The sequence below is a fragment of the Callithrix jacchus genome, chromosome 2, assembly GCF_049354715.1.
Source record: "Callithrix jacchus isolate 240 chromosome 2, calJac240_pri, whole genome shotgun sequence".
Lineage (NCBI taxonomy): Eukaryota > Metazoa > Chordata > Mammalia > Primates > Cebidae > Callithrix > Callithrix jacchus.
This window is the reverse complement of record NC_133503.1, coordinates 61,258,432-61,280,380: the sequence shown is the minus strand read 5'-3', so window position 1 is coordinate 61,280,380 and position 21,949 is coordinate 61,258,432.

Below are 21,949 nucleotides of genomic sequence, written 5' to 3'. Positions count from 1 at the left end.
ACTATAATACAAGGCTACAGTAGTCAAAACAGCATGGTACTGGTACCAAAACAGCGATATAGACCAATGGAACAAAACAGAGGCACCGGAGGCAACACAACATATCTACAACTATACAATCTTTGATAAACCTGACAAAAACAAGCAATGGGGAAGGGATTCCCTGTTTAACAAATGGTGTTGGGAAAACTGGCTAGCCATGTGCAGAAAGCAGAAACTGGACCCCTTCCTGACACCTTACACTAAAATTAACTCCAGATGGATTAAAGACTTAAACATAAGACCTGGCACGATAAAAACCCTAGGAGGAAATCTAGGCAAAACTATCCAGGACATAGGAGTAGGCAAGGACTTCATGAACAAAACACCAAAAGCATTGGCAACAAAGGCCAAAATAGACAAATGGGACCTAATGAAACTCCACAGCTTCTGCACGGCAAAAGAAACAGTCACTAGAGTGGATTGGCAACCAACAGAATGGGAAAAAATTTTTGCAGTTTACCCATCTGAAAAAGGGCTGATATCCAGAATTTACAAAGAACTCAAACAGATTTACAGGAAACAAATAAACAAGCCCATTCAAAAGTGGGCAAAGAATATTGAACAGACACTTTCCGAAAGAAGACATAGATGAGGCCAAAAATCATATGAAAAAATGCTCATCGTCACTGGTCATCAGAGAGATGCAAATCAAAACCACATTGAGATACCATCTCACGCCAGTTAGAATGGCGATCATTAAAAAATCTGGAGACAACAGATGCTGGAGAGGATGTGGAGAAAAAGGAACACTTTTACACTGTTGGTGGGAGTGTAAATTAGTTCAACCATTGTGGAAGACAGTTTGGCGATTCCTCAAGGCCTTAGAAATAGAAATTCCATTTGACCCAGCAATCCCATTACTGGGTATATATCCAAAAGACTATAAATCGTTCTACTATAAGGACACATGTACACGAATATTCATTGCAGCACTGTTTACAATAGCAAAGGCCTGGAATCAACCCAAATGCCCATTGATAATAGACTGGATTGGAAAAATGTGGCACCTATACACCATGGAATATTATGCAGCAATCAGAAATGATGAGTTTGTGTCGTTTGTAGGGACATGGATGAATCTGGAGAACATCATCCTCAGCAAACTGACACAAGAACAGAAAATGAAACACCGCATATTCTCACTCATTGGCAGGTGATGAAAAATGAGAACACATGGACACAGAAAGGGGAGTACTAAACACTGGGGTCTATTGGGGGGAAAAGGGGAGGGCCAGTGGGAGGGGGAGGTGAGGAGGGATAGCCTGGGGAGAAATGCCAAATGTCGGTGAAGGGGAAAAGGAAAGCAAAGCACACTGCCATGAGTGTACCTACGCAACTGTCTTGCATGCTCTGCTCATGTACCCCAAAACCTAAAATCCAATAAAAAATTTAAAAAAAAAGTTTGATATGAAGAATTTAGTTTTTGTTTCTAGGAGCTTGAGATTCAAAAGTCTTAAGAGTCTAGGATCTGGCCACGTGTGGTGGCTCACTCTTGTAATCCCAGCAATTTGGGAGGCTGAGGCACCTGGATCACCTGAGGTCAGGAGTTCTCAACCAGCCTGAACAATACGGTGAAACTCCATCTCTACTAAAACACAAAAAATTAGCTGAGCATGGTGGTGTGTGCCTGTAATCCAGCTACTCAGAAGGCTGAGATGGGAGAATCACTTGAGTCTAGGAGGGGGAGGTTGCAGTGAGCTGAGATTGTGCCTGGGTGACAGAGTGAGACTCAGCCTCAGAAGCAAACAAAAATTAGCCAGGCATGGTGGTCAGCACCTGTAATCGCAGCTACTCGGAAGGCTGAGGCAACATAATCTCTGGGAGGTGGAGGTTGCTGTGAGCCAAGATATTACCACTGCACTCCAAGATCTGGATGACAGAGCAAGGCTCTGTCTCAAACAAAAAAAAATATTTGATATAAAGAATTGAGAGTTTTTTGTTTCTAGGAGTCTGAGATTCAAAAGTCTTAAGATTCTGAGATCCGGCCAGGCAAGGTGGCTCACACATGTAATCCCAGCACTTTGGGAGGCCCAGGCAGGTAGATCAGGAGGTCGGGAGATTGAGGGCATCCTGGCTAACACAGTGAAACCGCATGTGTACTAAAAAAATACAAAAAAATAGCCAGGTGTGGTGGTGTGTGCCTGTAATCCCAGCTACTTGGAAGGCTGAGGCAGGAGAATCACATGGACCCAGGAGGTGGAGGTTGTGTGCTATACCGGGCCTAGAGTTAGAACCTGAGCAAAGCCATTTTATAAGACAAAGCTGTTTTCTCAAAAATAAGTTGTAACGGCTGCCCCATTCTCCTCACAATAACTGCTGACCTTGGCTTCTGTAAACAAAACTGCTAGCTTGCTCTAAAGAATGCCCACCATGAAAAGTTGCTTGCCTTTTTCTTATCAGTAACTGTCTGGCCTTTGTTTATCAGTAGTTACCAAAATAAGCCTCTGTAAGGTTGCTTGCTCTGTATCCACTCAATCCTAAAACCAGGATGTGGTTTTTCAGCTTAAATACCCTGATGCCCCTGAGTTCAGGGCGACGTGTTGGAGAGACGTGAGTACTCCGTGGTCGCCGGCAATAAAGACCCTGCAATTTGGCATACTTTTGTCTTGGTTGATAATTTTATACTCAACCAAAATACTTCATTTGGAGTACCCAACAAGATCTATTCTTTTTGTTTATCACCAGATAAAAGCCATCTCTCAGTCTCACCCAGGTGGCCACTCCAACCTCAAGGGCCTCTAGGGGAGGGACCCACTGGGTTGCCCCAGGGCCCCAGAGTGTCACCCTAAAGGGTAAGTGACCACCTGGCCGACAGTCACCCGAAATTCTTCAGGGTCCTAAAAACCTCTGGAGGTAAGTTTGGTCTGTAATCTGGTCTGGAATCTGGGAACTAGTTCAAGGAAGGCCTGAGTCAGGAGACTGGACGCAGTCATAGCAACCCTAACTGGGCAAGCCCCACTGAGACATCACTTGAGGCTTCTGGTAGCTGGCACAGTGGGCATCAGCATCAGGTAGCTGGTATAGTGGGTACCAGCATTCGATTGTTTCCATAAACTCTGTGTGAATGAGAGAGTGAACGTGTATATATGTAGTCCCATGGCTGGAAAGCTATGGCGCTTGTGTGGGCCTTCACCCGTGGTTTCATGGGAGCATCTTAAGGCATAATGGTAATTCACTCCAGGGTCAAGCCCGACTTCCTTCCTGAAGTGACCAGGCCCGGGGGTTATACGGGTACACCTTAGCCAAGATGCACCTGAAATACCCCTCTGGGGGCATAGCCGGGCAGGCATCAGATTGGTCTCCTATCTAGGGGACACCCATCCTTTGTTTGTCACTCTTGTATGGGATGTGTCTCACCTGTACATTTGTCAGTTTTATTAGATTCATAATAGCAGACATACACTGGTTCAGGCCATCTTCCCTTGAGGTAGGGGATATCTTACAGTGGTTGACAGACCACTGGATGCAGGAAATTTTATTGATTACACCCCAGCAGAAATTACCCTTTTCTCTTTCTTCCTCATCTTTTTTTTTTTAATTTTTATTGCATTATAGGTTTTGGGGTACACGTGCAGAACATGCAAGACAGTTGCATAGGTACACGCATGGCAGTGTGTTTTGCTTCATTTCTCCTCTTCACCCACATTTGGCATTTCTCCCCAGGCTATCCCTCCCCAGCTCCCCCCCTGCTGGCCCTCCCCTTTCCCCCAATAGACCCCAGTGTTTAGTACTGCCCTCCCTGTGTCCATGTGTTCTCATTATTCATCAGCTGCCTATGAGTGAGAATATGCAGTGTTTCATTTTCTGTTCTTGTGTCAGTTTGCTGAGAGTGATGTTCTCCAGATTCATCCATGTCCCCAAAAACAACACAAACTCATCATTTCTGATTGCTGCATAACATTCCATGGTGTATATGTGCCACATTTTCCCAATCAAGTCTATCATTGATGGGCATTTGGGTTGGTTCCAGGTCTTTCCTATTGTAAACAGTGTTGCAATGAACACTCATGTGCATGTATCCTTATAGTAGAACGATTTATAGTCCTTTGGATATATACCCAATAATGGGATTGCTGGGTCAAATGGAATTTCTATTTCTAAGGCCTTGAGGAATCGCCACACTGTCTTCCACAATGGTTGAACTAATTTACACTTTCACCAACAGTGTAAAAGTGTTCCTTTTTCTCCACATCCTCTCCAGCATCTGTTGTCTCCAGATTTTTAATGATCGCCATTCTAACTGACATAGAGATGGTATCTCAATGTGGTTTTGATTTGCATCTCTCTGATGACCAGTGATGATGAGCATTTTTTCATATGATTTTTGGCCTCATATATGTCTTCTTTCGTAAAGTGTCTGTTCATATCCTTTGCCCAGTTTTGAATGGGCTTGTTTGTTTTTTTCCTGTAAATCTGTTTCAGTTCTTTGTAAATTCTGGATATTAGCCCTTTGTCAGATGGGTAAACTGCAAAAATTTTTTCCCATTCTATTGGTTGCCGATCCACTCTAGTGACTGTTTCTTTTGCCGTGCAGAAGCTGTGGAGTTTAATTAGGTCCCATTTGTCTATTTTTGCTTTTGTTGCCAATGCTTTTGGTGTTTTGTTCATGAAGTCCTTGCCTACTCCTATGTCCTGGATGGTTTTGCCTAGATTTCCTTCTAGAGTTTTTATGGTGCCAGGTCTTATGTTTAAGTCTTTAATCCATCTGGAGTTAATTTTAGTGTAAGGTGTCAGGAAGGGGTCCAGTTTCTTCTTTCTGCACATGGCTAGCCAGTTTTCCCAACACCATGTTAAACAGGGAATCCCTTCCCCATTAATTGCTTTTGTCAGGTTTATCAAAGATTGTATGGTTGTAGATATGTTGTGTTGCCTCTGATGCCTCTGTTTTGTTCCATTGGTCTATGTCTCTGTTTTGGTACCAGTACCATGCTGTTTTGATTACGGTAGCCTTGTAGTATAGGTTAAAGTTCAGTAGTGTGATGCCTCTTGCTGTGTTCTTTTTGCTTAGACTTGACTTGGCTATGCAGGATTTCTTTTGGTTCCATATGAAGTGCATGGTGTTTTTTTCCAGTTCTGTGAAGAAATTCAATGGTAGCTTGATGGGGATAGCGTTGATTCTGTAAATTACTTTGGGCAGTATAGCCATTTTCACGATGTTAATTCTTCCTAACCATGAACATGGAATGTTTCTCCATCTGTTTGTGTCCTCTCTGATTTCGTTGAGCAGTGGTTTGTAGTTTTCCTTGAAGAGGTCCCTTACATTCCTTGTGAGTTGTATTCCAAGGTATTTTATTCTTTTTGTAGCAATTGTGAATGGCAGTTCGTTCTTGAGTTGGCTTTCTTTAAGTCTGTTATTGGTGTAGAGGAAGGCTTGTGATTTTTGCACATTGAGTTTATATCCTGAGACTTTGCTGAAGTTGCTTATCAGTTTCAGGAGTTTTTGGGCTGAGGCGATGGGGTCTTCTAGGTATACTATCATGTCGTCTGCAAATAGAGACAATTTGGCTTCCTCCTTTCCTATTTGAATACCCTTTATTTCTTTTTCTTGCCTGATTGCTCAGGCTAGAACTTCCAGTATTATATTGAATAGGAGTGGTGAAAGAGGGCATCCTTGTCTAGTGCCGGATTTCAAAGGGAACACTTCCAGTTTTTGTTCATTCGGTATGATATTGGCTGTTGGTTTTTCATAAATAGCTTTTATTACTTTGAGATACGTTCCATCGATCCCGAGTTTATTGAGGGTTTTTAGCATAAAGGGCTGTTGAATTTTGTCGAATGTCTTCTCTGCATCAATTGAGATAATCATGTGGTTTTTGTTTGTGGTTTAGTTTTTGGGGTGAATTACGTTTATAGACTTGCGTATGTTGAACCAGCCTTGCATCCCCGGGATGGATCCTACTTGATCATGATGGATAAGTTTTTTGATTTGCTGTTGCAATCGGCTTGCCAATATTTTATTGAAGATTTTTGCATCTATGTTCATCATGGATATTGGCCTGAAGTTTTCTTTTCTCGTTGGGTCTCTGCCGGGTTTTGGTATCAGGATGATATTGGTCTCATAAAATGATTTGGGAAGGATTCCCTCTTTTTGGATTACTTGGAATAGTTTCAGAAGGAATAGTACCAGCTCCTCTTTGTGTGTCTGGTAGAATTAGGCTGTGGACCCATCTGGACCTGGGCATTTTTGTGTGGTAGGCTCTTAATTGCTGCCTCGACTTCTGACCTTGTTATTGGTCTATTCATAGTTTCAGCTTCCTCCTGGTTTAGGCTTGGGAGGATGCAGGAGTCCAGGAAATTATCCATTTCTTCCAGGTTTACTAGTTTATGTGCATAGAGTTGTTTGTAATATTCTGTGATGATGGTTTGAATTTCTGTGGAGTCTGTGGTGATTTCCCCTTTATCATTTTTTATTGCATCTATTTGGTTGTTCTCTTTTTTATTTTCAATCAGTCTGGCTAGTGGTCTCTCTATTTTGTTGATCCTTTCAAAAAACTAGCTGTTGGATTTATTGATTTTTTGAAGGGTTTTTCGTGTCTCTATCTCCTTCAGTTCAGCTCTGATCTTAGTTATTTTTTGTCTTCTGCTGGGTTTTGAGGTTTTTGGATGTTGCTCCTCTAGCTCTTTTAATTTTGACGATAGAGTGTCAATTTTAGATCTCTCCATTCTCCTCATATGGGCACTTATGGCTATATACTTTCCTCTAGAGACTGCTTTAAATGTGTCCCAGAGATTCTGGCATGCTGCATCTTTGTTCTCATTGGTTTCGAAGAACTTCTTTATTTCTGCCTTCATTTCATTGTTTACCCAGTCAACATTCAAGAGCCAGTTGTTCAGGTTCCATGAAGCTGTGTGGTTCTGGGTTGGTTTCTGAATTCTGAGTTCTAACTTGATAGCACTATGATCTGAGAGACTGTTTGTTATGATTTCAGTTGTTTTGCATTTGCTGAGGAATGCTTTACTTCCAATTATGTGGTCAATTTTAGAGTAGGTGTGATGTGGTGCTGAGATGTATGTATATTCTGTGGATTTGGTGTGGAGAGTTCTTTAAATGTCTATCAGGTTTTCTTGCTCCAGGTCTGAGTTCAAGCCCTGGATATCCTTGTTGATTTTCTGTCTGGTTGATCTGTCTAATATTGGCAGTGGAGTGTTAAAGTCTCCCACTATTATTGTGTTGGACTCCAAGTCTCTTTGTAAGTCATTAAGAACTTGCCTTATGTATCTGGGTGCTCCTGTATTGGGTCCATATATGTTTAGGATCATTAGCTCTTCTTGTTGTATCAATCCTGTTACCATTATGTAATGGCCTTCTTTGTCTCTTTTGATCTTTGTTGCTTTAAAGTCTATTTCATCAGAGACGAGAATTGCAACTCCTGCTTTTTTTTTTTTTTGCTCTCTATTTGCTTGGTAAATCTTCCTCTATCTCTTTATTTTGAGCCTTTGTGTATCCTTGCATGTGAGATGGGTTTCCTGGATATAGCACACTGATGGGTTTTGGATTTTTATCCAATTTGCCAGTCTGTGTCTTTTGATTGGTGCATTTAGTCCATTTATATTTAGGGTCCATATTGTTATGTTTGAATTTGATTCTGCCATTTTGATGCTAGCTGGCTGTTTTGATCGTTAGTTGTTGTAGATTCTTCATTATGTTGATGCTCTTTAGCATTTAGTGTGATTTTGGAATGGCTGGTACTGGTTGTTTTTTTCTATGTGTAGTGCCTCTTTCAGGAGCTTTTTCAAAGCAGGCCTGGTGGTGACAAAATCTCTGAGTACTTGCTTGTTCACAAAGGATTTTATTTTTCCTTCACTTCTGAAGCTCAGTTTGGCTGGAAATGAAATTCTGGGTTGAAAGTTCTTTTGTGTAAGGATGTTGAATATTGGCACCCACTCTCTTTTGGCTTGTAGTGTTTCTGCTGAGAGATCTGCTGTGAGTCTGATGGGCTTCCCTTTGTGGGTGACAGGACCTTTCTTTCTTACTGCCCTTAGTATTTTCTCCTTTATTTCAACCTTGTTGAATCTGACGGTTATGTGCCTTGGGGTTGCTCTTCTTGCGGAATGTCTTTGTGCTGTTCTCTGTATTTCCTGCATTTGAGTGTTGGCCTGTCTTGCTAGGTGGGGGAAATTTTCCTGGATAATGTCCTGAAGAGTATTTTCCAGCTTGGATTTATTCTCTTCATCCCATTCTGGTACACCTATCAAATGTAGGTTAGGTCTCTTCACATAGTCCCACATTTCTTGGAGACTTTGTTTATTTCTTTTTGTGTTTTTTTCTCTGATCTTGGTTTCTCATTATGTTTCATTGAATTGATCTTTGACTTCTGATATTCTTTCTTCTGCTTGGTCAATTCGGCTGTTGAAACTTTTGCATACTTCGCGAAATTCTCATATTGTGTTTTTCAGCTCCTTTCATTCATTCATATTCCTCTCTAAATTATCCATTGTTGGTATCATTTCCTCGAATCTTTTTTCAAGGTTTTTAGTTTCTTTGCATTGATTTAAAACATGTTCTTTTACCTCACAAAAGTTTCTCATTATCCACCTTCTGAAGTCTAATTCTTTCATTTCGTCACAGTCATTCTTCGTCCAGCTTTGTTCTTTTGCTGGTGAGGAGTTTTGGTCCTTTGTAGGAGTCACGGTGTTCTGGTTTCAGGTATTTTTCTTCTTTTGGCACTGGTTGCTTCCCATCTTTGTGGATTTATCCACTTGTCATCTACGTAGTTGCTGACTTTTCGATTGGTTCTCTGAGTGGACACCCAGCCTGTTGATGATGACGTATTTCTGTTACTTGGTTTTCATTCTACCATTCTAGCCCCTCCATTGTATGACTTTTCAGGTCCACTCCAGGTTCTGCTTGTCTTGGGTACACCTATAGCAGCTGCAGAACAGTGAGGGATGCTACCAGTTTCTCTTTCTGCTGTCTTTGTCCCAGAATGATGCCTGCCAAATGTCAGTTTTTTGGAAATAGAGAGATCAGGGAGCTGCTTGAGGAGACAGTCTGTACTTTATAGGAGTTCAAGTGCTGAGCTCTGTGCTCTGTTGTTCATTCATGGCTGTTAGACTGCTACGTTTTATTCTGCTGCTGCAGAGGTCATAAAAAAGAAACCCTTTTTTTCTCAGGTGCTGTGTCTTGGGGGGTTGGGGCTTTCTTTGTGAGTGTCTGTTGTGCTGTCCTGCCCAGCTAGGAGGCAGTCTAGTTACTATTTGCCTGCCAAGGCTCCGCCCTGCTGGTGTGAGGTTCGCCCTGTTGCTGCAGGCTCTGCTCTGCTGTTGTGGTTTCCATTTTGCTGCCACGGGCTATGCCCTGCAGCAGAGTCTCTCTGTTGTAGCGGGTTTCCTATGCAATGGCAGGCTGTGTCAGCAATTGGCGTGTACCTCAGTAGGGGCGGATTGCCTCAGTAATGGTGGACACCCCTTTCCCACGGAGCTGCACCGTCCTGGGTTTGCCTGTGCCTGCACTCAGAGCGTTTGGAATCGCCATTTTGTTTCTTCCACTGCACTACCCCAAACGCGGTTTCCCTGGAATCTCCTGGCCTGGCTCACTGTCCAAGTCCAGTTCAGTCTCAAGTTCAGCCCTCTCAAGTTTCAGATTGCCGGTTCAACAGGGCATTCGGTGCAGTGCACTTTGTTCAGAGCCCTTTGGAACGCCGGCTGCACTGGCTGCCGGCTGCAGCAGCCAAAACCTCTGCCTGGCATCCCGTGTCTCTTTTATACCTGGGAATTTTTCCGTTTTGTGGGCAAGAAAGGTCCATCTGGAAATGCGGCCCTGACTCACCCTCTGCGCATTCACTGAGAGCTTCAATCCTGGGTTGTTTTCGCCATGCCATCTTGAGTCCCTCTTCACAGCCCTCTTTATAAATGGCACCATGCACATGGGCCGTAGCAAACGCATATCAGCTATCTGTATAGATGTTGACAGCTTTTTTTCCCACCCAGTCCAAGGCCTTTATCAGAGCTATGAGTTCTGCCTTTTGGGCTGAAGTTCCGTGTGGGAGAGCCTGGACCCAGATAAAAAACTCTAGGTTGACCACAGCTGCCCTGGCATACCTGACTCCGTCGACCATGAAACTGCTGCCATCTGTATACAGTACCTCTTCTGGGTTCTGCAGGAAGACGTCAGTGAGATCTAGTCGCACAATGTGGAGGACATCTATTGTCTGTTGGCAGTCATGTATGGGCTCCTCTAGCTCGCTGTCAGGTAGCAATGTGGTGGGGTTTAGAACTGTGGTTTCTGAAAACTTTATGCAGGGCTGGTCCAAAAGTAAGGCCTGGTATTGGACTTTGCAGACATTAGACATCCATTTTTCTGGAGCTCCACGGAGTAGTGACTCAACCTCATGGGGTGCCACTAAGTTTAACTCCTGCCCCTAAGTCAGCTTATCTGCCTCTTTGACTAATAGGGCTGTGGCCGCCACCACTCCTAGGCAAGCCAGCCATCTGGAGGCTACAGGATCAAGTCTTTTAGAGAGATAGGCAACTGACTGGGACCAGGGTCCCAGAGTCTGGGTGAGTACCCCCTTAGCTACCCCCTGTTTTGCATGTATGAATAACTGGAAGGGCTTAGAGATGTCAGGCAAGACCAAGACCAGGACTGTGGTCAAGGCTTTTTATAGCCTGTCAAAAGCCTGCCGTTCCATTACTGTCCAAGTCAACGTCTGGTCCCCTCAGGTACAAGCGTACAAGGGCTTCACTATTTCAGCAAATCCCAAAATCCATAGCCTACAGTACCCTACTGCCCTGAGGAATTCCCAAACTTGGCATTTGGTGGTAGAAGTGGGTATCTGCAGTACAGCTTGGACTTGGCTGGGTGCCAGTGCTTGGTTTCCCTTTTCTACAATATAACCCAGATAAGTGACTCTTGACTGCCATATTTGGGCTTTCTTGGCTGAGACCCGGTAGCCCAAAGTCTGTAGGGTCCTTAGTAGGGACAATGTGGTCTCCTTACAGTCGTCTTGGGTTTTTGTGGCCAAGAGTAAGTCATCCACATATTGGAGGAGGGTACACCTTGGGTCTTTGGCTTGGAAGGCTGAGAGATTTTGGCTCAGCACCTCAACAAACAGAGTGGGGGAATTTTTGAAACCCTGTGGCAATCTTATCCAAGTGAGTTGCCCAGAGACTTTTGTATCAGGGTCAGCCCATTCAAAAGCAAATATGGCTGGCTGACTGGGGCCAGCAGTATACAGAAGAATGCATCTTTCAGGTCCAAGACAGTATAGTGGAGGTGGTCCAGGGGCAATAGACTCAGGAGGGTGTACGTGTTTGGGACTGTGGGATGAACAGTTTCTACCCATTTATTTACCTCCCTTAAGTCCTGCACAGGTCGATAGTCCTGTGTGCCTGATTTTAGCATGGGGAGCAGGGGGGTATTTTAGGGAGACTTACAGGTAGTGAGGATTCCTCCCTTTAAGAGCTTGGTGATGTGTGGAGCAATTCCTTGTCTGGCTTCCTGGCTCATAGGGTATTGTTTCACCCAGACTGGAGTTGCCGTTGCCAAGAGTTGGACCACGACTTGGGTGTGATGACTTGCCAAACCTGGGGGACTTGTCTCAGCCCATACTCCCAGTACATTCTCTTGGAACTGGCGGAGGAGGTCTGGTGTTGGTGGTTGGTCTATCTCTGTGGATAGCACTTCCTGCAAGAGATACTCATCTAACAGAGCACAGGAGATGAGGATCTGCTTAGGTGGCCCCATGGCTAGGGGAGGAGGAATTGAGAGGCAAGCCTGACCTTTGCTGAAATAAATACTTGCTTGTAGTTTGTGAAGTAAGTCCCGTCCTAGGAGTGGGTACAGACACTCAGGAATGACTAAGAATTAGTGGGTGACTGTGCCATTCCCCAGATCAACGAACAGACTGGTGGTCCAGGGGCTAGATGTGCTTCTTCATGTGGCCCCCTGAATAATTGTTTTTCTGCTGGGTAGTGGTCCCAGAGGCTGAGTGAGGACTGAGTGGGCTGCTACAGTGTTGACCAGAAAACTGACAGGGGTGCCCCCAACTTTTAAAGTGACCCTGGGCTCCTAAGGGCTTAGTTGATAAGAGCCCAGGCTCTGTCAGTCCTGAGTTTCTAAGCTGAAAATGGCCCTTGGCTGTTTCTCCTGTGTTACCCCTTGCCTCTTTCTCTCTGGACATTTGTTCATTCATTTTTCCAATGTCCCTTTTGTCAGCAGAATGCACATTGGTTGTGCCCTAAGTTGGGCCTCTGTCCCCCTGGGCCTCTTTGCTGAATTCCTGGTCCCCATGAGATAACTTGGGTTACCTGGAGTGCTACTATAACTGCCTTAGTAACTCTCATATTTTGCTTGGCCTCTATGGTGTCTCTATTGTTAAAGACTTTTTGGGCAATCTCCGACAACTGAGTTAAATTCATTCCCTGGAACCCTTCTAATTTTTGCAATTTTATTTTTATGTCTGGAGCAGCCTGGAAAATAAAAGCCAGATTGATGGCCCGCTGATTTTCCGGGGCCTTGGGGTCAATAGGAGTGTAGGTTCAGTAGGCATCCTGTAGGCACTCAATAAAAGTTGCTAGGGACTTCTGTGGACCTTGGGTCATGGTCCTTACCTTGAAAAGGTTGGTAGGTTTTCGGGATGCCCCCCTAACTCCTTCTAACAAGTACTGGTGAAAATTGTTCAAAGCCTGTAGGCCCACTGAGGTGTTTGGGTCCCACTTGGGCCTGGTGGAAGGGAAATTTTTATTAATTTGTTCCTGGCGGTCTTCTACTGATCCTCCCCCCATCCCAATTATTGCTTTATGGGCTTCTTGTCTAATTCTGCTTCTCTCCTCTGTGGTGAACAACACCAGGAGTAGCTGCTGGCAATTGTCCCAGGTAGGATGGTGGGTTCGTAAAACTGACTCCAGGAGTCCTGTGAGTGCCTGGGGCTTTTCAGAAAATGGAGGATGTTGAGCCTTCCAGTTATACAAATCACTAGAGGAAAAAGGGATATGAACAAGGAAGGGGCGGCCCCAGCTGCTGCCATCTGTGGGAGGTGCTTCCCAGAGGGGCAGCAGCTTTGGCGGGTGTGGGGCCCTGCTTCGAGTGTGGAGAGAAGATAAGGGCTGATCATTTGTACTGTCCAGAGAAAGGTGTCTGGACCCCACCAAGGGCCAAGAGTACAGTGGAGGAAATTCCTGGTCCTCAGTAGGGGCTGGGAGAATAGCCAGTGCTGAGGGGCTCTTCCTTGGGCCTGCTAGCATAACCTGAAGTCCTGCCCACTTTATGCATTTTTCAAGCCAAGGAGGAGGGTGCCAGATCAATTTTAGCCATTGATCAATGTATGGAAATTGATCAGGGTGGCCCAGGGACCCTGTCATGATGTCACAGACAGCCTGAGTTATCTTGAGATTGTATGTCCCCGTATCTGGCCAGCCCACTCCAAAGGTTGGCCAATCTACCTTACAGAGGGTCTGAAGCCTTTGTGGGGTTAGTTTAATACCATATTGGCCAAAGAACCCTGTTGCTTGACACAGGGACCCTGAAAAGCATTAAATTGCTGTCTCTCTATCTCTTTCTCCTTGTTTCTCTTTTTTTGTCTCCTCACTCCTCTCTTTTCTGTCTCCTCTCTTCTTCCCCCTCTCTTAATTTCTTTTCCTCTCTCCTCTTTTCTTCCCTGTTTGCTTTCTCTCTTTCTCTCTTCTTCCCCTACTTTCTCTTTTTCTCTCTTTTTCCCCTACTTTCTTGTCCTCTCTCCTCTTTCCTTCCCTGTTTCTGCTGTCTCCTTTTTGGCCCCTTGCTTGCTACTTGTGTCTTCCTCTTTCTGTGGTATAGCCAATTTTGGAAACCCTAAAATTCAAATTTGGCCCTCTTTAAAGCAGGTTTTAGCAGGGCTTCTGCATCCAGGTCCTGCAAGGACTAGACAATTGAATTGGTGGATCTGTCTCTAGTCCTAGTCAAAGGAACAGGAGGCAAGGGCCAGGGAAAGGTGGTGGCCTCTCCCCTTGCATACCACAATTGGTGAGAATAAGCTCTTATGGAGGTTTAGAACTGCTCGGGCATAATCCTCTCGATTATAGGCTCTCCTATCCAAGGCCTGTGGAAAAGTAGGGATGTGGCAAAAAAGATGAATTAATAGATCAACTGGGTGTGTGTTTTGTACCCACCACAATTTGTAGAGTGAGCAAAAGAGTTGCCAATCTGTCTTTAGTGGTTTATGCACTGGAGTTCCCAACAATTGAGATAGTGCCCATATGCCTCCCTGTGATACACTGCCGGACACTGCCCATAACAACATTGGACACTTTCCTGGCAGAATAGGCAGTTACCAATTTTCCATCCCAGCCTGAAAAAGAGCACTCATAGACCCTGATCTAGGACTCTGTTTCCTACAACCCCAAAGAAACTACTTCTGAGGTGTCAAAGGACAATTGCCTCCCTGACATGGAATCAGACTCAGCATAGGCAAAAGTACTCTTTTCCAGGTGGAGGTGGCTGGGAGAATTTACAGGCCACAATGGTCATAAAAAGAAAGAGAATAAAGACAACTAGAGTTAAGACTATCTGCCACATGGCAAAAGAAGAAAGAGTGAGGCCTAAATGATAGAAGAAGAAGAAAAGAGATGGACTCAAGATGGCATGGTGAGAACAACCCAGGATTGAAGCTCTCAGAGAATGGAAGAGAGGGTGAGTCAGGGCTGCATTTCCAGATGGACCATTGTTGCCCACAGAACAAGGAAATTCCCAGGTATAAAAGAGACACTGGACGCCAGGCAGAGGTTTTGGCTGGTGCAGCTGGCAGCCGGTGCAACCGGTGGCTGGTGCTGTAGTGCAGTGGCGCTACACAGCACTCCACACAAAGTGCACTGGACCGGGTGCCCTGTTGAACCGGCAATCTGAGACTTGAGAGGGCTGACCTTGAGACTGAATGGAACTTGGACAGTGAGCCAGGCCAGGAGATTCCAGGGAAACAGCGTTTGGGGTAGCGCAGTGGGACAAACAAAATGGCGATTACAAATGCTCCAGGTACGGGCACAGCCAAACCCAGGATGGTGCAGTTCCGTGGGGAAGGGGCATCTGCCATTACTGAGGCAATCCGCCCCTACTGAGGTACATGCCCATTGCTGACACGGCCTGCCATTGCCAAGACAACCTGCCACAACAGAGAGACTCTGCCACAGAACATAGCCCGTGGCAGCAGGGCGGAGACCGCAGCAGAAGGGCAGAGCCTGCAGCAACAGATCAAACCTCACACCAGTAGGGCGGAGCCTCGGCAGGCAAATAGTGACTAGACTGCCTCCAAGCTGGGCAGGACAGCACAACGAACACTCACAAAGAAATCCGCAACCCCCTGAGACAAAGCATATGAGAAAAAAGGGTTTTTTTTAATGAGTTCTGCTGCAGCAGAATAAAACGTAGCAGTCTAAAAGCCCTGAATGAACAACAGAGTTCACAGCTCAGCACTTGAGCTCCTATAAAGTACAGACTGTCTCCTCAAGCAGCTCCCTGACCCCTCTATATTCTAAAGACTGACATTTGGCAGGCATCATTCTAGGACAAAGACAGCAGAAAAAGAAACTGGTAGCATCCCTCACTGTTCTGCAGCTGCTATACGTGTACACCAGACAAGCAGGGCCTGGAGTGGACCTCAACAGTCGTACAGTGAAGGGGCTAGAGTGGTAAAAGTAAAACCAAATAACAGAAATACTTCATCATCAACAATCTGGGCGTCCACTCAGAGACCCAATCAAAAAGTCAGCAACTATGCAGACGACAGGTGAATAAATCCACAAAGATGGGAAGAAACCAGCGCAAAAAAGAGAAAAACACCCAAAACCAGAACACCGCGACTCCTACAAAGGACCAAAACTCCTCACCAGGAAGAAAACAAAGCTGGACGGAGAATGACTGTGCTGAAATAACGGAATTAGACCTCAGAAGGTGGATAATGAGGAACTTTTGTGAGCTAAAAGAACATGTTTTAAATCAATGCAAAGAAACTACGAACCTTGAAAAAAGATTTGAGGAAATGATACTAAGAATTGATGACTTAGAGAGGAATATGAATGAATTAAAGGACCTGAAAAACACAATACGAGAACGTCGTGAAGTATGCACAAGTTTCAACAGCCGAATTGACCAAGCAGAAGAAAGAATATCAGAAGTCAAAGATCAACTCAATAAAATATAATGAGAAACCAAGATCAGAAAAAAAAAGCGCAAAAAGGAATGAACAAAGTCTTCAAGAAATGTGGGATTATGTGAAGAGACCTAACCTACATTTGTTAGGTGTACCAGAATGGGACGAAGAGAATAAATCCAAGCTGGAAAATACTCTTCAGGACATTATCCAGAAAATTTTCCCCAACCGAGCAAGACAGGCCAACACTCAAACGCAGGAAATACAGAGAACACCACAAAGATATTCCGCAAGAAGAGCAACCCCAAGGCACATAATCATCAGATTCAACAAGGTTGAAATAAAGGAAAAAATACTAAGGGCAGCCAGAGAGAGAGGTCGGATGACCCACAAAGGGAAGCCCATCAGACTCACAGCAGATCTCTCAGCAGAAACACTACAAGCCAGAGGAGAGTGGGGGCCAATATTCAGCATCCTTACACAAAAGAACTTTCAACCCAGAATTTCATTTCCAGCCAAACTGAGCTTCAGAAGTGAAGAAAAAATAAAATCCATTGCGAACAAGCAAGTACTCAGAGATTTTGTCACCACCAGGCCTGCTTTACAAAAGCTCCTGAAAGATGCGCTAAACATAGAAAGGAACAGCCAGTACCAGCCATTCCAAAACCACACTAAATACTAAAGAGCATCAACATAATGAAGAATCTACAACAACTAACGGAAAAAACAGCCAGCTAGCATCAAAATGGCAGTATCAAATTCACACATAACAATATTAACCCTAAATGTAAATGGACTAAATGCAACAATCAAAAGACACAGACTGGCAAATTGAATAAAAATTCAAAACCCATCAGTGTGCTGTATCAAGGAAACCCATCACACATGCAAGGATACACAAAGGCTCAAAATAAAGGAATGGAGGAAGATTTACCAAGCAAATGGAGAGCAAAATAAAGCAGGAGTTGCAATTCTTATCTCTGATAAAATAGACTTTAAAGTAACAAAGATCAAAAGAGACAAAGAAGGCCATTACATAATGGTAAAAGGATCGACACAACAAGAAAAGCTAACGATCCTAAATATATATGGACCCAATACAGGAGCACCCAAATAAATAAGGCAAGTTCTTAATGACTTACAAAGAGACTTGGAGTCCAACACAATAATAGTGGGAGACTTTAACACTCCACTGTCAATATTAGACAGATCAACCAGACAGAAAATCAACAAGGATATCCAGGGCTTGAACTCAGACCTGGAGCAAGAAAACCTGATAGACATTTACAGAACTCTCCACCCAAAATCCACAGAATATACATTCTTCTCAGCACCACATCACACCTACTCTACAACTGACAACATAATTGAAAGTAAAGCACTGCTCAGCAAATGCAAAACAACTGAAATCATAACAAACAGTCTCTCAGATCATAGTGCAATCAAGATAGAACTCAGAATTCAGAAACCAACCAAGAACCGCACAGCTTCGTGGAACCTGAACAACTGGCTCTTGAATGTTGGCTGGGTAAACAATGAAATGAAGGCAGAAATAAAGAAGTTCTTTGAAACCAATGAGAACAAAGACGAAGCATGCCAGAATCTCTGGGACAAATTTAAAGCAGTCTCTAGAGGAAAGTATATAGAAATAAGTGCCCATATGAGGAGAATGGAGAGATCCAAAATTGACACCCTATCATCAAAATTGAAAGAGCTAGAGAAGCAAAATCAAAAAACCTCAAAACCCAGCAGAAGACAAGAAATAACTAGGATCAGAGCTGAACTGAAGGAGATTGAGACAAAAAAAAACCTTCAAAAAATCAATAAATCCAAGAGCTGGTTTTTCAAAAGATCAACAAAATAGACCAGTAGCCAGATTGATTAAAAATAAAAGAGAGAACAACCAAATAGATGCAATAAAAAATGATAAAGGGGAAATCACCACAGACTCCACAGAAATTCAAACCATCATCAGAGAATATTACAAACAACTCTATGCACATAAACTGGTAAACCTGGAAGAAATGGATAAATTCCTGGACTCCTGTGTCCTCCCAAGCCTAAACCAGGAGGAAGCTGAAACTATGAATAGACCAATAACAAGGTCAGAAGTCGAGGCAGCAATTATGAGCCTACCACATAAAAAAAGCCCAGGTCCAGATGGGTTCACAGCCGAATTCTACCAGACACACAAAGAGGAGCTGGTACCATTCCTTCTAAAACTATTACAAATAATCCAAAAAGAGGGAATCCTTCCCAAATCATTTTACAAGACCCACATCATTCTGATACCAAAACCCGGCACAGACCAACAAGAAAAGAAAACTTCAGGCCAATATCCATGATAAACATAGATGCAAAAATCTTCAATAAAATATTGGTAAGCCGATTGCAACAGCAAATCAAAAAACTTATTCATCATGATCAAGTAGGATTCATCCCGGGGATGCAAGGCTGGTTCAACATACGCAAGTCTATCAATGTAGTTCACCACATAAACAGAACCAAAAACAAAAACCACATGATTATCTCAATTGATGCAGAGAAGGCATTCGACAAAATTCAACAGCCCTTTATGCTAATAACCCTCAATAAACTCGGGATCGATGGAATGTATCTCAAAGTAATAAAAGCTACTTATGAAAAACCAACAGCCAATATCATACTGAATGGGCAAAAACTGGAAGCATTCCCTTTGAAATCTGGCACTAGACAAGGATGCCCTCTTTCACCACTCCTATTCAATATAATACTGGAAGTCCTAGCCAGAGCAATCAGGCAAGAAATAGAAATAAAGGGTATTCAAATAGGAAAGGTGGAAGCCAAATGGTCTCTATTTGCAGACGACATGATAGTATACCTAGAAGACCCCATCGCCTCAGCCCAAAAACTCCTGAAACTGATAAGCAACTTCAGCAAAGTCTCAGGATATAAACTCAATGTGCAAAAATCACAAGCCTTCCTCTACACCAATAACAGACTTAAAGAAAGCCAACTCAAGAACGAACTGCCAATAACAATTGCTACAAAAAGAATAAAACACCTTGCAATACAACTCACAAGGAACATAAGGGACCTCTTCAAGGAGAACTATAAACCACTGCTCAACGAAATAAGAGAGGACACACACAGATGGAGAAACATTCCATGTTCATGGTTAGGAAGAATTAATATCGTGAAAATGGTTATACTGCTCAAAGTAATTTACAGAATCAACGCTATCCCCATCAAGCTACCATTGACTTTCTTCACAGAACTGGAAAAAACCACCATGAACTTCATATGGAACCAATAGAGAGCCCGCATAGCCAAATAAATTCTAAGCAAAAAGAACACAGCGGGGGGCATCACACTACCGGATTTCAAATTATACTACAAGGCTACAGTAATCAAAACAGCATGGTACTTGTACCAAAACAGCGATATAGACCAATGGAACAAAACAGAGGCACCGGAGGCAACACAACATATCTACAACTATACAATCTTTGATAAACCTGACAAAAACAAGCAATGGGAAAAGGATTCCCTATTTAACAAATGGTGTTGGGAAAACTGGCTAGCCATGTGCAGAAAGCAGAAACTGGACCCCTTCCTGACACCTTACACTAAAATTAACTCCAGATGGATTAAAGACTTAAACATAAACCTGGCACGATAAAAACCCTAGAAGGAAATCTAGGCAAAACTATCCAGGACATAGGAGTAGGCAAGGACTTCATGAACAAAACACCAAAAGCATTGGCAACAAAAGCCAAAATAGACAAATGGGACCTAATGAAACTCCACAGCTTCTGCACGGCAAAAGAAACAGTCACTAGAGTGAATCGGCAACCAACAGAATGGGAAAAAAGTTTTGCAGTGTACGCATCTGACAAAGGGCTGATATCCAGAATTTACAAAGAACTGAAACAGATTTACAGGAAAAAACAAACAAGCCCATTCAAAAGTGGGCAAAGGATATGAACAGACACTTTCCGAAAGAAGACATATATGAGGCCAACAATCATATGAAAAAATGCTCATTGTCACTGGTCATCAGAGAGATGCAAATCAAAACCACATTGAGATACCATCTCACACCAGTTAGAATGGCGATCATTAAAAAATCTGGAGACAACAGATGCTGGAGAGGATGTGGAGAAAATAAAACACTTTTACACTGTTGGTGGGAGTGTAAATTAGTTCAACCATTGTGGAAGACAGTGTGGCGATTCCTCAAGGCCTTAGAAATAGAAATTCCATTTGACCCAGCAATCCCATTACTTGGTATATACCCACAAAACTATAAATCGTTCTACTATAAGGACACATGCACATGAATGTTCATTGCAGCACTGTTTACAATAGCAAAGACCTGGAATTAACCCAAGTGCCCATTGATGATAAACTGGATTGGGAAAATGTGGCACATATACACCATGGAATATTATGCAGCAATCAGAAATGATGAGTTCGTGTCGTTTGTAGGGACATGGATGAATCTGGAGAACATCATTCACAGCAAACTGACACAAGAACAGAAAATGAAACACCGCATATTCTCACTCATAGGCAGGTGATGAAAAATGAGATCACATGGACACAGAGAGGGGAGTACTAAACACTGGGGTCTATTAGGGGGAAAAGGGGAGGGCCAGTGTGAGGGGGAGGTGGGGAGGGATAGCCTGGGGAGAAATGCCAAATGTGGGTGAAGGGGAGAAAGGAAACAAAACACACTGCCTTGTGTGTGCCTATGCAACTGTATTTCATGTTCTGCACATGTACCCCAAAACCTAAAATGCAATAAAAAAAATACAAAACAAAAAAATTTAGCCAGTCATGGTGGCTCACCTGTAATCCCAGCTATTCAGGAGGCTGAGGCAGGAGAATTGCTTGAACCCAGGAGGCACAGGTTGCAGTGAGCTGAGATCACACCATTGCATTCCAGCCTGGGTAACAAGAGCGAGACTTGGTCTTGAAAAAAAGTGTTTTTTGAGTGTTGGTTTGGTTTGGTTTTGGCTGCAAATAACAGAAATCCATGTGTGCTGGCCTCAGCCAAACTCAGAGGGGCTGGTACCAGGGACCACGGGCCCATTGCTTGGAAACAAAGCTGAAAGAGGGCAGCCCTGTCCCTAATGACTGAAACCAGTCCTAGAAAACTGCCACAGAGGCAGGGTAACCAAAGGAAATGGAGAAGGTGGCTTTTGTTTCTCTGTCTCCTCTTCCCTGCTCCAAGCCTGAGTCTGTTTCTCTCCCCAGTTCCTCCTCCTCTCCTGGTTTCTCTGTCTCTTTCTCTCCCCGCTCCTCCTCATGTTAAGGAAGAAAGGCAGCAACTCCAAGTTCCATCTTCTCTGTTGAGACAGCCAGCAGTTTGGCACTAAGGTTTTCCCCGTGCCTTCCAAGTGCCAAACTCACAGCAGGAAGAGTCACCAACAGGACTTCACTTAGTCCCATCATAGGCCAGAAGGAAAGCTCTGGTTTCATCCTTCTCACTTCCAGAGAAGGAAATGAAAGCCACGCAAGAGCTTCACAGAGAGGTGCAAGAAGCTGCCTGAGCCCAAGACACTGAGTGCCTCAGTCCCAAGCCAGGCTTGAAATCATGTCCTGCGCATCACCTTCCAGCATCAAAGACTGAAGGCCAGGCACAGTGGCTCACGTCTATAATCCCAGGACTTTAGAGGCCGAGGTGTGTGGATCACTTGGGCCCAGGAGTTTGAGAGACCAGCCTGAGCAACATAGAGAGACCCTGTCACTACGAAAAAATACAAAAATTAGCCAGGTGTGGTGGTGGGTGCCTGTGGTCCCAGCTACTCAGGAGGCTGAAGTAGGAAGATCACTTGCGCCCAGGAGATTGAGGCTGCAGT